Here is a 12,646-nt window from a genome sequence, read left to right on the forward strand (position 1 = left end):
AAAAACTTCACCTCCAAAAAGCTTCACCCAAACAGCTTCACCTAAAAAAGCTTCACCTCCAAAACTTCACCCAAAAAGCTTCATCCAAAAAGTTTCACCCAAAAAGCTTCACCTAAAAAAGCTTCACCCAAAAAAAAAAAAAAAAAAAAAAAAAACTTCACCTCCAAAAAGCTTCACCCAAACAGCTTCACCTATAAAAGCTTCACCCACAAAGCTTCACCTAAAAAGCTTCACCCACAAAGCTTCACCCAAAAAACTTCACCCGAAAAGCTTCACTTAAAAAAGCTTCACCTACACAGCTTCACCTAAAAAAGCTTCACCTAGAAAGCTCCCTCTACATACTTTCACCTACAAAGCTTCACCATCAAAGCTTCACCTCGAAAGCTTCATCTACAAAGCTTCATCTACAAAGCTTCACCATCAAAGCTTCACCCAAAAAGCTTCACCTAAAAAAGCTTCACCCAAAAAAAACTTCACCTCCAAAAAGCTTCACCCAAACAGCTTCACCTAAAAAAGCTTCACCCACAAAGCTTCACCTAAAAAGCTTCACCCACAAAGCTTCACCAAAAAAACTTCACCCGAAAAGCTTCACTTAAAAAAGCTTCACCTACAAAGCTTCACCTAAAAAAGCTTCACCTAGAAAGCTTCACCTACATAGCTTCACCCAGAAAGCTTCACCATCAAAGCTTCACCTAGAAAGCTTCAACACCAAAGCTTCACCTACAAAGCTTCAACACAAAACCTTGCTCCAAATAAACAAATTTTGTTCACAAAACCCAAGATGCCCTTGAACTTGTACAAAAACACAGGTCAACACAAACATTTGTTTTGTTCTACACCCACAACATCCCTGTCATAACCAAACAAGCAATTATGTATATGTTTCCAAACATATTATAATAGATCCAACAACAAGCCAAAGTCCCAAGTTTCATAATGGACAAAAGTACAAGCAATTCATCAATAATGAAGGTGCTACAAAACTTGGAATCTGCCCCAAAATAGAAATCCAACCCAAGAGACTTTTTCTCTCTCTCCCTCTTCCGCCTCCTTTCATCTATCAAATTTCTGCAACCTCTGCTCTTCTCCAATGGAGCTGAATTTTGGACACCCTATAGTTTTTGAGCATATGAACAACTTTCAAGAAGGAACCATTTCTGTTTGAGCGACGGAAATTAAAGTGTTGAAGCTCCAAACATGACAGTCGGATTCTTGCAGATTTCGAAGCTGCTATGATGTTTCGAAGATCTGGAAATATTTAACCATTAGTTCATTCTGAATTTTTGATATGTTATGAAAGAGACGATGAGGCACAACTTCAATGAAGAAAGCATGCTGATCTGAACAATAGAAAATGGAGTTTCGAAGCTCACAACAAATCTGACGGGTTGACAGAAAAATAATAACCAGTCATTCATCATACCTGAATTTCTTGAGTTATACAGCTCCGAGGGATCTCAAATTTGGATATGTTGTAGTTCACAAGCTGAGGAACAACTTCAATGAAGAAAGCATGCTGATCTGAGCAAGAGAAAATAGAGTTTCAAAGCTCACAACAAATCTGACGGGTTGACAGACAAATGATAAACAGTCACTCATCATACCTGGATTTCTGGAGTTATACTGCTCCGAGGGACCTCAAATTTGGATATGTTGTAGTTAACAAGTTAAGGAACAACTTCGATGAAGAAAGTATGTTGATCTGAACAAGAGAAAATGGAGTTTCGAAGCTCACAACAAGTCTGACAGGTTGACAGAAAAATGATGAACAGTCACTCATCATACCTGAATTTCTGGATTTGTACTGCTCCGATGGATCTCAAATTTGGATATGTTGTAGCTGACAAGGTGAGGAACAACTTCGATGAAGAAAGCATGCTGATCTGAACAATAGAAAATGGAGTTTCGAAGCTCACAACAAATCTGACGGGTTGACAGAAAAATAATAACTAGTCATTCATCATACCTGAATTTCTTGCGTTATATAGCTCCGAGGGATCTCAAATTTTGATATGTTGTAGTTCACAAGCTGAGGAACAACTTCAATGAAGAAAGCATGCTGATCTGAGCAAGAGAAAATAGAGTTTCAAAGCTCACAACAAATCTGACGGGTTGACAGACAAATGATAAACAGTCACTCATCATACCTGGATTTCTGGAGTTATACTGCTCCGAGGGACCTCAAATTTGGATATGTTGTAGTTCACAAGTTAAGGAACAACTTCGATGAAGAACGTATGTTGATCTGAACAAGAGAAAATGGAGTTTCGAAGCTCACAACAAGTCTGACAGGTTGACAGAAAAATGATGAACAGTCACTCATCATACCTGAATTTCTGGATTTGTACTGCTCCGATGGATCTCAAATTTGGATATGTTGTAGCTGACAAGGTGAGGAACAACTTCGATGAAGAAAGTATGTTGAGATGAACAAGAAAAAATGGAGTTTAGAAGCTCACAACAAGTCTGACGGGTTAACAGAAAATTGATGAACAGTTACTCATCATACCTGAATTTCTGGAGTTGTACTACTCCGATGGATCTCAAATTTGGAGATGTTGTAGTTCACAAGATAAGGAACAACTTTCATGAAGACGACTTTGCGATCTGAGTTATAGAGAATGGTGTTATCTTGCATCCACTCAGGCTGATTAGTGGAAACGAAAAGCAATTCCACCAAAGAAAAGATGAAAAAGAGAGAAAAGCTACTAATTGCACTTGATCTTGTCTAGTCAATAGCATGCAGCATCAAACACACAAAAGTTGGAAATATTTTTAGATAAGGCATATGCGAATGTGTGACATCGAAACAAGGATTCGTTACTTTGACAAATTAGTAACAAGCGAGACACCTCATTCGGCAACTCTCTTCGCCTGAAGACTTGGGGGACTCCCACCATATGCTACTGCACCTTAATACTCGGCAGTCTCACAACCACTCAGTGACTTGGATTTTTCAAGTCTCCAACCGAGAAGTTTTCCTCACTCGGGAAATTAAGGGAACACTACCTCAAACTACATGCTTCACTCACAAAGCTTCAACAATACAGGTTTCAACAAAAGCAAAAATTCAAAGAACTTTATGAAGAAGGCTTTGATGTATTTAACACAATATATTGAAATGAAGCAAAGCTTATTTATTAATATTTTCGATAAGCCACAAATATGTACATATACATGAGTCAAAATAAACAAACAAAAGGGAGCCTTCACAAAGGTTGCTTAGGGGAAGTCTCAGCAGTCGGTAGAGCCCCAGAAAGAGAAAGCACCGGAGGGTGGTTATCCGGAGCCTCAGTACTTGACAAAACCCCAGAAGGAGGAGGCATTGGAGGTTCATCATTTGAAGCTTCATTACCAGGTACAGCCCTAGAGGACGAAGGCAATAAATGCCTTTGGAACAAACCCACAAACCGCTGATGATCAAGTAAAACCTTACCATCAGATTCCTTCATCTGGTCAAGCTTCCTCTTCATGTTTGTAGCATAGTCATGGGCGAGCCGGTGCAACTACTTATTCTCATGCTTGAGCCCTCTAATCTCCTGTTTGAGACTCATCACTTCAGCAGCCAATGATTCAACTTGGCGGGTTCTAGCAAATAGGCGTTGGGCCATATTAGACACAGAACCTGCACACTGAACACTAAGAGCCAGAGAGTCCTTAACAGCCAACTCATCAGACCGTTTGGAAAGTAGTCTGTTATCTTTGGGAGTGAGAAGGTTCCTGGCCACCACTGCAGCGGTCATATCATTCTTCATCACAGAATCCCCAACGGTAAGAGGACCAGTAGGGGATATGAAGGATGGGCGCCATATGTTGTCTGGAGAAGGCGTGGCTGTCTCTTCTCCAAGGTTCAGGTCAAAACGACGGTCGAAGGGTCCAGACATTTTCAAATGTGTTGAAGAAGGAAGAGGTCAGACAAATCAAGATCTTAAAAGTGCAAGAAATGAGCTTCTACTGGTAGAGATTCAGGTGTGCTGTGGAACTTAATGCCAGCCTCTATAAAAATCTGCACTCGACGGAGCTTCAGAAATCGAAGAGGCGTTTGCTTTCTCAAAAGCTGGGCTGCTCAGAGACCACGAGGGCCGATCTCAGAAATCGAAGAGGCGTTTGCTTTCTCAAAAGCTGGGCTGCTCAGAGACCACGAGGGCCGATCTCAGAAATCGAAGAGGCGTTTGCTTTCTCAAAAGCTGGGCTGCTCAGAGACCACGAGGGCCGATCTCAGAAATCGAAGAAGCACCTGCTTTTTCAACCTCGTCAGCACCTGTCACATGCACAATCAGCTTTGCGGAAATTACGGGCAATCTGTCGAAGATTTCTGGTGAAGTAAAAAGCACGTGAATCTTACTGTTCAATCACCGCTCTCCATATGCACCATCAACTCCTCGGGTACCACATATAACTTTGTCAAAGATCTCTGACAAAGTTTAGGCACGAGAATTTCGAAGTTCCAGCTACCCTACTATTACCCATAAGGGTAAAGGAACAGCACCACTGCTTGACAACTGGAAAGTCCCTATGTGTGTCGACCTCCGTGTTTTGCGGCAAGACAGGTTGGTAAGAACGTCCAACCTTTACTCACATTCGAGAAAAGACTCCCAACATAATTACTTTCTCAAAAACCGGAGTAGCACCGCTTTCCGAATCTCGAGAGTCAGATCCTCGACGGGATTGCTTGTTCGAAAACCGAAGAGGCACAACTCTCAGAACTTCGAGAGCCAGATTTCCTTAGATAAAGCTTGTCTGTAATCTTCACACGTAATATCAGCTTTCCAGATACCACATACCACTTTTTCAAAGTGCTCTGACAAAATTAAAACACGTGAAGCTGGCAACTCCCACTACATTGCTGTGACCAAGAAGGGTAAAGGAATAGCATTACTACTTGTTATTGGGAAATCCCTATATACATTGACCTCCCTCCTCAACGGACAGGCAAACCTGCAAAAATGCTCAACCCTTTCTCGCATTCGAAAAGGCACCCTCAACATAAACTCTCGAAATACTCAGCTTTATTTCCCCCCGATAATACCTCAGCAAATAAGCCACACCAAGAACAAGAGTATCTCATATCATCAGGGTCGAAAGCAAGAGTATCCCATATCATGCTTTCTCCCTATCTTTGTCTTTGTCCTTGTCCACACCTGCAGGACAAGGAGAAAGAGAGCAGTCAGTCGGAACCTGAAATCAAACCTCCAATTTGGAACTGACTGCCTGGAGCCTTTGCCTGGTTGCTTACTTAGCATTGCTCTCGAGTACTCATCCTCAACTGCTGTCAAGGTCACGAATTCCACCGGCAAATACCTCATGACAGTTGATCAGATATTGGCTCTTTACACTGAAGCTGCCAAGCGTGGATGAGTCACTATGAAGGAATGTTCTGAAGGACCATTTAAATGCAAAGGTTGCACACCACTTCTGCCATGCAAAAGATTGAAGCAGAAGGTTCAACGGTGAGCTGAAACAGATCACTACAGCACGACACATTTCCATACCACATTCATTATTCCGTCAACAGCAAAAGTATCCCATATCATCAAGGTCGAACGTACTCTAGATTTGATGGACTTGTTTTGACCCTCAAATTTTTGAGTCGGCCTTATACTCTGAAGGGCACCAGAAAACCCTCCAGCACAGTTCAAGAATAAGCCTGTGGAAAGTTACTTCTTCAAAAGCAAAAGTATCTCATATCATCTCTTATCCATTTGCTTCTCCTTATCCTGGCAGTTGAATGAGAGACAAGGAGAAGGAGAACAATCAACCGGAAGCCGAAGTCAAACCTCTGATCCTGGGTTGCTTACTTGGAAGTTTGACTGCTTACCTTGTCTGTCACCTCTTTCGGCAGATCTCCTAGCTCGGCGACTTGGGGGACTCCTACTATAGGGTTTGTATCACACTTGACTAAGCCCGAAACTACAACTAAGCTTCAAGTGAAATTGATACATTACCTTGTGCGTCAACATCAGCTAAATACACCATTCCCGGATGGAGGAAAGGTACTTCCAGAGAAGGGCAGATGAAGATCAGACCACACTTCGGTACTTAGAAGTTTCGTGATTACTCAAGGGATTGGATCTTGCAAGTCCCCAACCGAGGAGTTTCCCTCACTCGGGAACTTAGGGGAGCACTGTTTGTACCATACTTGACCAATCCCGAAACTACCGAGCACCGGCCAACGCTATACTGTCAAGGACCCAGAAGAGTTCCCCTCCGACCAGGAGGCCAATCACTACTCGACACGTGTCAAGATTAGAAGCCAATCAGAGCGCAGCACGTGTCGACATCAAGAACCAATCATAACATGACACATGTCAATGTGACAAAGCTACAAGTTTTTCTATAAATAGGGGTCATTCCCCCACAATATTGCCTAATGCCATTTGTGTTAAATCATTCACAAGAATTCACTAAATTGAGAGCTTGATCCTTTGTACTTGTGTAAGCCCTTCACTACTAATAAGAACTCCTCTACTCCGTGGACGTAGCCAATCTGGGTGAACCACGTACATCCTGTGTTTGCTTCTCTGTCTCTATTCATTTACGTACTTATCCTCACTAGTGACCGAAGCAACCAAGCGAAGGTCATAAAACCTGACACTTTCTGTTGTACCAAAGTCTTCGCTGATTTTGTGCATCAACAGAATTCATACTCTAAACAGTCTTTTATAAAAAAAACAAAAAAAAGTACCTGCTCTTGCCGGAAAACAAACGTGCTGATCATGGTTTGTACATGGTGCTATGATGCATATTATGATGTTGGCTATTTTTAATCTACACTAAATATTAATGTAGACATTGAAATTTCGGTGGCATAAATGTTAGCCATTGCATTAAGATTACATTTGTAAACATTGAAATTTTGGTGAAATAAATGTTGATCATTGTATTAAAATTACAACCTTCATTCACTTCACCTACATCATACACTAAGTTCACCTACAACATCCACCAAGTTCACCTACAACATCCACCAAGTTTCACCTACAAACATCCACCAAGTTTCACCTACAACATCCACCAAAATTCACCTACAACATCCACCAAAACAAATGGATGGTGGTGATTCGTTCCCAAAGCCTATAAATAGGCTCCTCCATCAAAGAATCAAGGAACCAATTCACAAATACATTTCTCTACTCCCAAATTGGAAGAGAATCCCCCAAATCTTTGAAGCTTTGAAACTCTAAAGCTCTCAAGGTTCCCGAAGAATCACGAAAGCTCTTTTCGTTCTTCGTTCTTCGTTCTTCGTTCATCGTTCTTCCAAGATCAAGCCTCGACGGCCCTTGGATCAAACCATCCACCAATTCAAGATGAAGCCCCGACGGCCCTTGAAGAAAGCACCATCGTTCATCATCCGTTCATCCAAGATGAAGCCCCGACGGCCCTTGGATCAACAAACATCAACAAATCCACACATCCAACCGTTCTTCAAGATCAAGCCCAAAAGCCCTTGAAGATCCGTTCATCACCGTTATTCAAGATCAAACCTTAACGGCCCTTGAAGAAACACTCATCCTCAAGATCAAGCCCCAACGGCTCCTTGAAGATCCGCTCAAATCCACCTTCAAAGATCAAGCCCACGACCCCTTGAAGAAACTTCCAACAGTTCATCCAAGATCAAGCCTCGACGGCCCTTGGATCAACGAAACATCCACAAATCCACACCTTACGGAGATCAAATCAGAGGATCAAATTTGAGAGAGATTGTAACCCAAAATCATCAAACACAAATATTATTTTGTGCACGTTGTTCTTGTCTCTTTCGTTTCAGGAATTTTCCGTGTTCACAAATTGGCACGCCCAGTGGGACCATCTCTACCTCTCATCTCTTTCTCCGTTCAAGAAATTCAAGCACACTTCCAAAATCAATGGCATCAAGGAAGGCTCAAGCTGTTCCCACAACCAACACGAAGAACAAGAGCATCCTTGCCGCAGGCGGCGCCATTTCAAGCATCGTAACTCGAAGCAAGGCAAGAGCTCTTGTTGCCTCCTCTTCCACCCCTACATCAACCCTGCCAAAGGAACAAGAATACCCGAGGTACGAACATGTGATCACCCTGGCCTCGCTAAGGGCACCAAGGGAGGAAAGCCCGAAGAAGTACTCCGAGTCTTTGTTTTCCGATGCTGACTCAAGCGACAGCACATCCATGCAAGTTATGGCTACCGGAGCAACTTCAATCGATGAGCAGCTGGCTCAGATGAATGAAGCAATTGCAAGGTTAACCCGAACTGTGGAAGAAAAAGACTTACAAATTACAGCACTCGTCAACCGACTGGAGGCGCATGATGGCGAGAAACCCAACCCGAAAATTGATCATCTGAAGAAGGAAGACGACGAAGAAGACGAGCCCCCGGTGAAGAAAATCGATGTGAAGCCGGAGCCAGACCAAGCAGCGGCACTCATGGGATCTCTTTCTATCCAGCAGCTGCAAGAGACGATCACCAACACCATCAAGGCACAGTATGAAGGAAGCTCTCATGCCTCCACGTTGTACTCGAAGCCTTACTCCAGGAAGATCGACGCCTTAAGGATGCCGAAGGGCTATCAACCGCCGAAGTTTATGCAATTTGACGGAAAGGGAAACCCAAAGCAACATGTCGCACATTTCGTCGAAACCTGCAACAATGCAGGGACGGAGGGAGATTACCTCGTCAAGCAGTTTGTGCGCTCGTTAAAAAGAAACGCCTTTGAATGGTACACAGACCTGGAGCCCGAGTCCATCAACAGCTGGGAACAGTTGGAAAGGGAATTCCTCAACCGCTTCTACAGTACCCGCCGCACTGTGAGCATGCTGGAGCTGACGAGCATGAAACAATGGAGGGAAGAACCAGTCATGGACTACATCAACCGATGGCGTAATCTAAGCCTCAACTGTAAGGACAGGCTCTCCGAGATTTCTTCAATCGAGATGTGCATCCAGGGCATGCAATGGGGTTTACAATACATCCTTCAAGGTATCAAGCCACAGACTTTTGAAGAATTAGCCACCCGTGCCCATGACATGGAACTGAGCATCGCCCACCATGGAAAGAAGGAGCCAATCACCGATTTCAAAAGGGATAAGGTGTCTACTTCAAGAGTAGACAATCATGGGAAAAAGCCCGCCAAGGAAGCTTTTACCACCAAAACCATCGCTATTAAGACCTCGTCTGCACCCGTCAAAATCTCATTCAATAACAAAGCAAAGGAGATAAAAAGAAGTGAGCCTTCCCACACCCAAGATAGGTACAAAAACACTTTGAGGGAACTGGAGCAGAAGGTATACCCTTTTCCGGACTCCGACATGGATGCAATGTTGGACGACTTGCTGGAAAAGAAGGTGATTGAGTTGCCTGAATGCAAACGCCCTGAAGAGATGAATCGTATCAACGATCCCAAGTACTGCAAGTACTATCGTATCGTGGGTCATCATGTGGGCAAATGTTTCATCCTAAAAGAACTCATCATGAAGTTGGCACAGCAAGGGCGGATTGAGCTCGACCTAGAAGACACAGCCGCAACGCATACCACTACGATCATGTTCGGGTCTTTTGATCCCGTGCCTCTTCAAGAAATACTCGACCATTCCTATCAATGTACAAGCTACACGGCACCTTCTGCACAACCATCATTGGGGGCAACCGACCAGGATGCACCTATCGATGATGAAGAAGGGTGGACATTGGTGACCTATAAGAAGACGAGGAAGCCAAGACCACAAGCTATAAAGCCAAAGGGGGAGCAAGCGAGAAAGCATCGTCGCCGCAACAATAGGAAGCCTAAAAGAAGTATAAGAGCTGCTAAGTCAACATATACTGGGGAACCTATGGAGCAAGAGCCACGTATTCCTGTCTCCTTGCACGAATACTTCCCGGATGACTTCTTCCAACAGTACACTATCACTGCATGTCACATGGTCGAAGTAGAAATGGAAGAACCCTCAAAAGGCAAAGCTGTCACCACGAATGGAGTAGTACCGTCCACCCTTCACCAATGCTTAAAATTTTACCGAGAAGGAGTAAAGGTGATCTATGGCGACACCAAGCCATTCACCGAAGCCGAATCACATTTTGCAGACGCCAAGTTCTACATGGATGAAGACATGGTGCCCGAAACTCTTCCAAAAGAGATCAAATCCATGAGCAAAGCAACACCTAAAAACAGGAGTGGCAAGCCGTGCCCAAGAAGCAAGAAGAAGAAGCTATACCATCTTCAAGCAAAAACGACGATGAGCTTGCTAAACCTGCAACAACCAGAGGGAATAGGACGCCTTCAAATGGACCAAACATACCCGTTTTCTGATACATCCCAACGTCGAGAAGAAAGAATGGTCAATCCCCGTTTGAAACTGCAGCAAGCAAAGCCGATACACAACGGCACATGGATAATGTAAAGTTGCTCAAAACAAATGCAGTTTTGCCTCTGACACAGCTAAGCGACATTAAGGTTGCAAGGCCATCATAAGGCTTCATAAAAGGCCTGCCAAAGGGGGTAGAACCAAGCTTTCTCCCAACCAAGAGGACCGAAGAAGGTTTTGATCCAAACGCCTACAAACTCATGTCGAAAGCTGGGTACAACTTCACCTCCTCTGCAAATTTGGGAAAGAAGGATTTGAACACCATCAAAGACAACGAACGTGATCTTACTAAAACTCAGAAGAAGTTGGAGGAGCATGGTTACGGGGTCAACAACAACAAAGCTGGACTTGGCTTCACACCAAATGCACCGGTGAAGATCTCCAGCAAGGTAAAAAATGCTAGCGCTCAACACATCAGCGTGAGCATTATACAAGATAAAGAGGAGCCTCGAATTGCCCCTCAGACGTCAGTATTCGATAGAATGAATCGTTCAAGGACCAGAGTTTCGGCACCTAAACTCATTGGCAGTCAAAACAGAACTTCCGTCTTCAAAAGGCTTAACACGTCAGTATCTCGAAGCTCTGTTTTCAAAAGGTTATCGAAACCTAAGAAGCAAAGCGATACGACTAGCTTTCCTCCACGACAGTCAGTTATGGAAAAACTTGGAGAAGCCAAAGAGCCTTCCAAAATGAGAAAGACAACACCAGAAGTAGAAAAGATCGATCGTGTGGCAGAAAATGATGACGTTCGAAGTTCCATTCCTTCAAGAATGAAGCGCCAAGCAATTTTAGAGGTTAACACAGTTGGATCACTGAAAGTGAAAAGGCGCACCATCATCCACACTGGACAATCTTCATGCCAACAAGCTCGAGAGGTCAACACCGAAGAAGAGGCCCAAGACATCTTCCACATCCAAATCCAAGAAGGTGAAGAAGATGAAATCCTCGAGGAAGATGTCATTGCAGCACCGTCACAACTCGAAGATGGGGGGCAAGCCACAGTTGACGATCTCAAAGAACTCAACTTAGGCACAAGTGAGGAACCAAAACCTATCTTCGTAAGTGCATTACTAAGTGCAGACGAGATAGAGAAGTATTACCAGCTGTTATTAGAGTACAAGGACGTCTTTGCTTGGACCTACAAGGAAATGCCCGGCCTCGACCCTATCATTGTTGTGCATCATCTTGCAGTCAAGCCTGGAATGCGACCAATAAAGCAAACTCAAAGACGCTATCGATCTGAGCTCATCCCACAAATCGAGGCTGAGATTGACAAGTTGATCGAAGCAGTCTTCATTCGAGAGGTGCAATACCCTAAGTGGATCTCTAACATCGTCATAGTTCTTAAGAAATCTGGACAAATACGTGTTTGCGTAGACTTCCGAGACCTCAATGATGCTTGCCCAAAGGATGACTTCCCATTGCCAATCATTGAAATCATGGTGGACGCGACCACTGGCCATGAGGCACTATCATTCATGGATGGCTCTTCTGGATACAATCAAATTCGTATGACTCTTGAAGATGAGGAACTAATAGCCTTCCGCACTCCAAAAGGTATCTACTGCTACAAAGTGATGCCCTTTAGCCTGAAGAATGCTAGAGCTACATATCAACGCGCAATGCAGAAGATCTTCAATGACATGCTACATAAGAATGTAGAATGCTATGTAGACGATGTGGTGGTCAAGACAAAGAAAAGACCAGATCACTTGAAGGATTTGCGAGTAGTGTTCGAAAGGTTGCGAAAATACAACCTCATGATGAACCCGTTAAAATGTGCATTTGGCGTCACATCTGGAAAGTTCCTCGGCTTTATTGTCAAGCATCGTGGCATTGAAGTGGACCAATCAAAGATCAAGACCATTCAAAGCATGCTCGAGCCAAGAAACCTGCACGAGTTGAAAAGTCTACAAGGACGGCTAGCCTTCATTAGACGCTTCATCTCCAACCTTGCAGGGCGTTGTCAACCGTTCAGTCGACTCATGAAGAAAGATGTTCCATTCGTATGGGACAAGGCATGCAACAATGCTTTTGAAAGCATAATGAAGTATTTATCAAGTCCACCTGTCCTGGGGGCACCTGTACCAGGGAAACCGCTCATATTGTACATCGTTGCTCAGGAAAGTTCAGTTGGAGCACTCTTGGCACAGGAAAACGAATCCCAAAAAGAAGGAGCGCTCTACTACCTCAGTTGAACGCTCACCTGCGCTGAGTTGAACTACTCCCCAATAGACAAAATGTGCCTTGCCTTGATGTTTGCCATCCAAAAGCTCAGACATTACATGCATGCTTACACCATCCACTTGGTT

The 12,646-nt window shown here is 43.7% G+C and overlaps 1 long non-coding RNA gene across 1 annotated transcript; it reads right to left on the reverse strand.

The window, feature by feature from the left end:
- Positions 1-856: 856 nt before the first annotated feature.
- LOC139188263 (uncharacterized) lies at positions 857-1,740 on the reverse strand. The gene is made up of 3 exons (XR_011571595.1): positions 1,605-1,740; positions 1,424-1,521; positions 857-1,248 (listed from the first exon to the last, which is right to left on the reverse strand). It is a non-coding gene; the product is annotated as an uncharacterized lncRNA (long non-coding RNA).
- Between the last annotated feature and the right edge of the window lie 10,906 nt (positions 1,741-12,646).

This window comes from Malus domestica, chromosome 09, assembly GCF_042453785.1.
Source record: "Malus domestica chromosome 09, GDT2T_hap1".
In the NCBI taxonomy this organism is placed as follows: domain Eukaryota; kingdom Viridiplantae; phylum Streptophyta; class Magnoliopsida; order Rosales; family Rosaceae; genus Malus; species Malus domestica.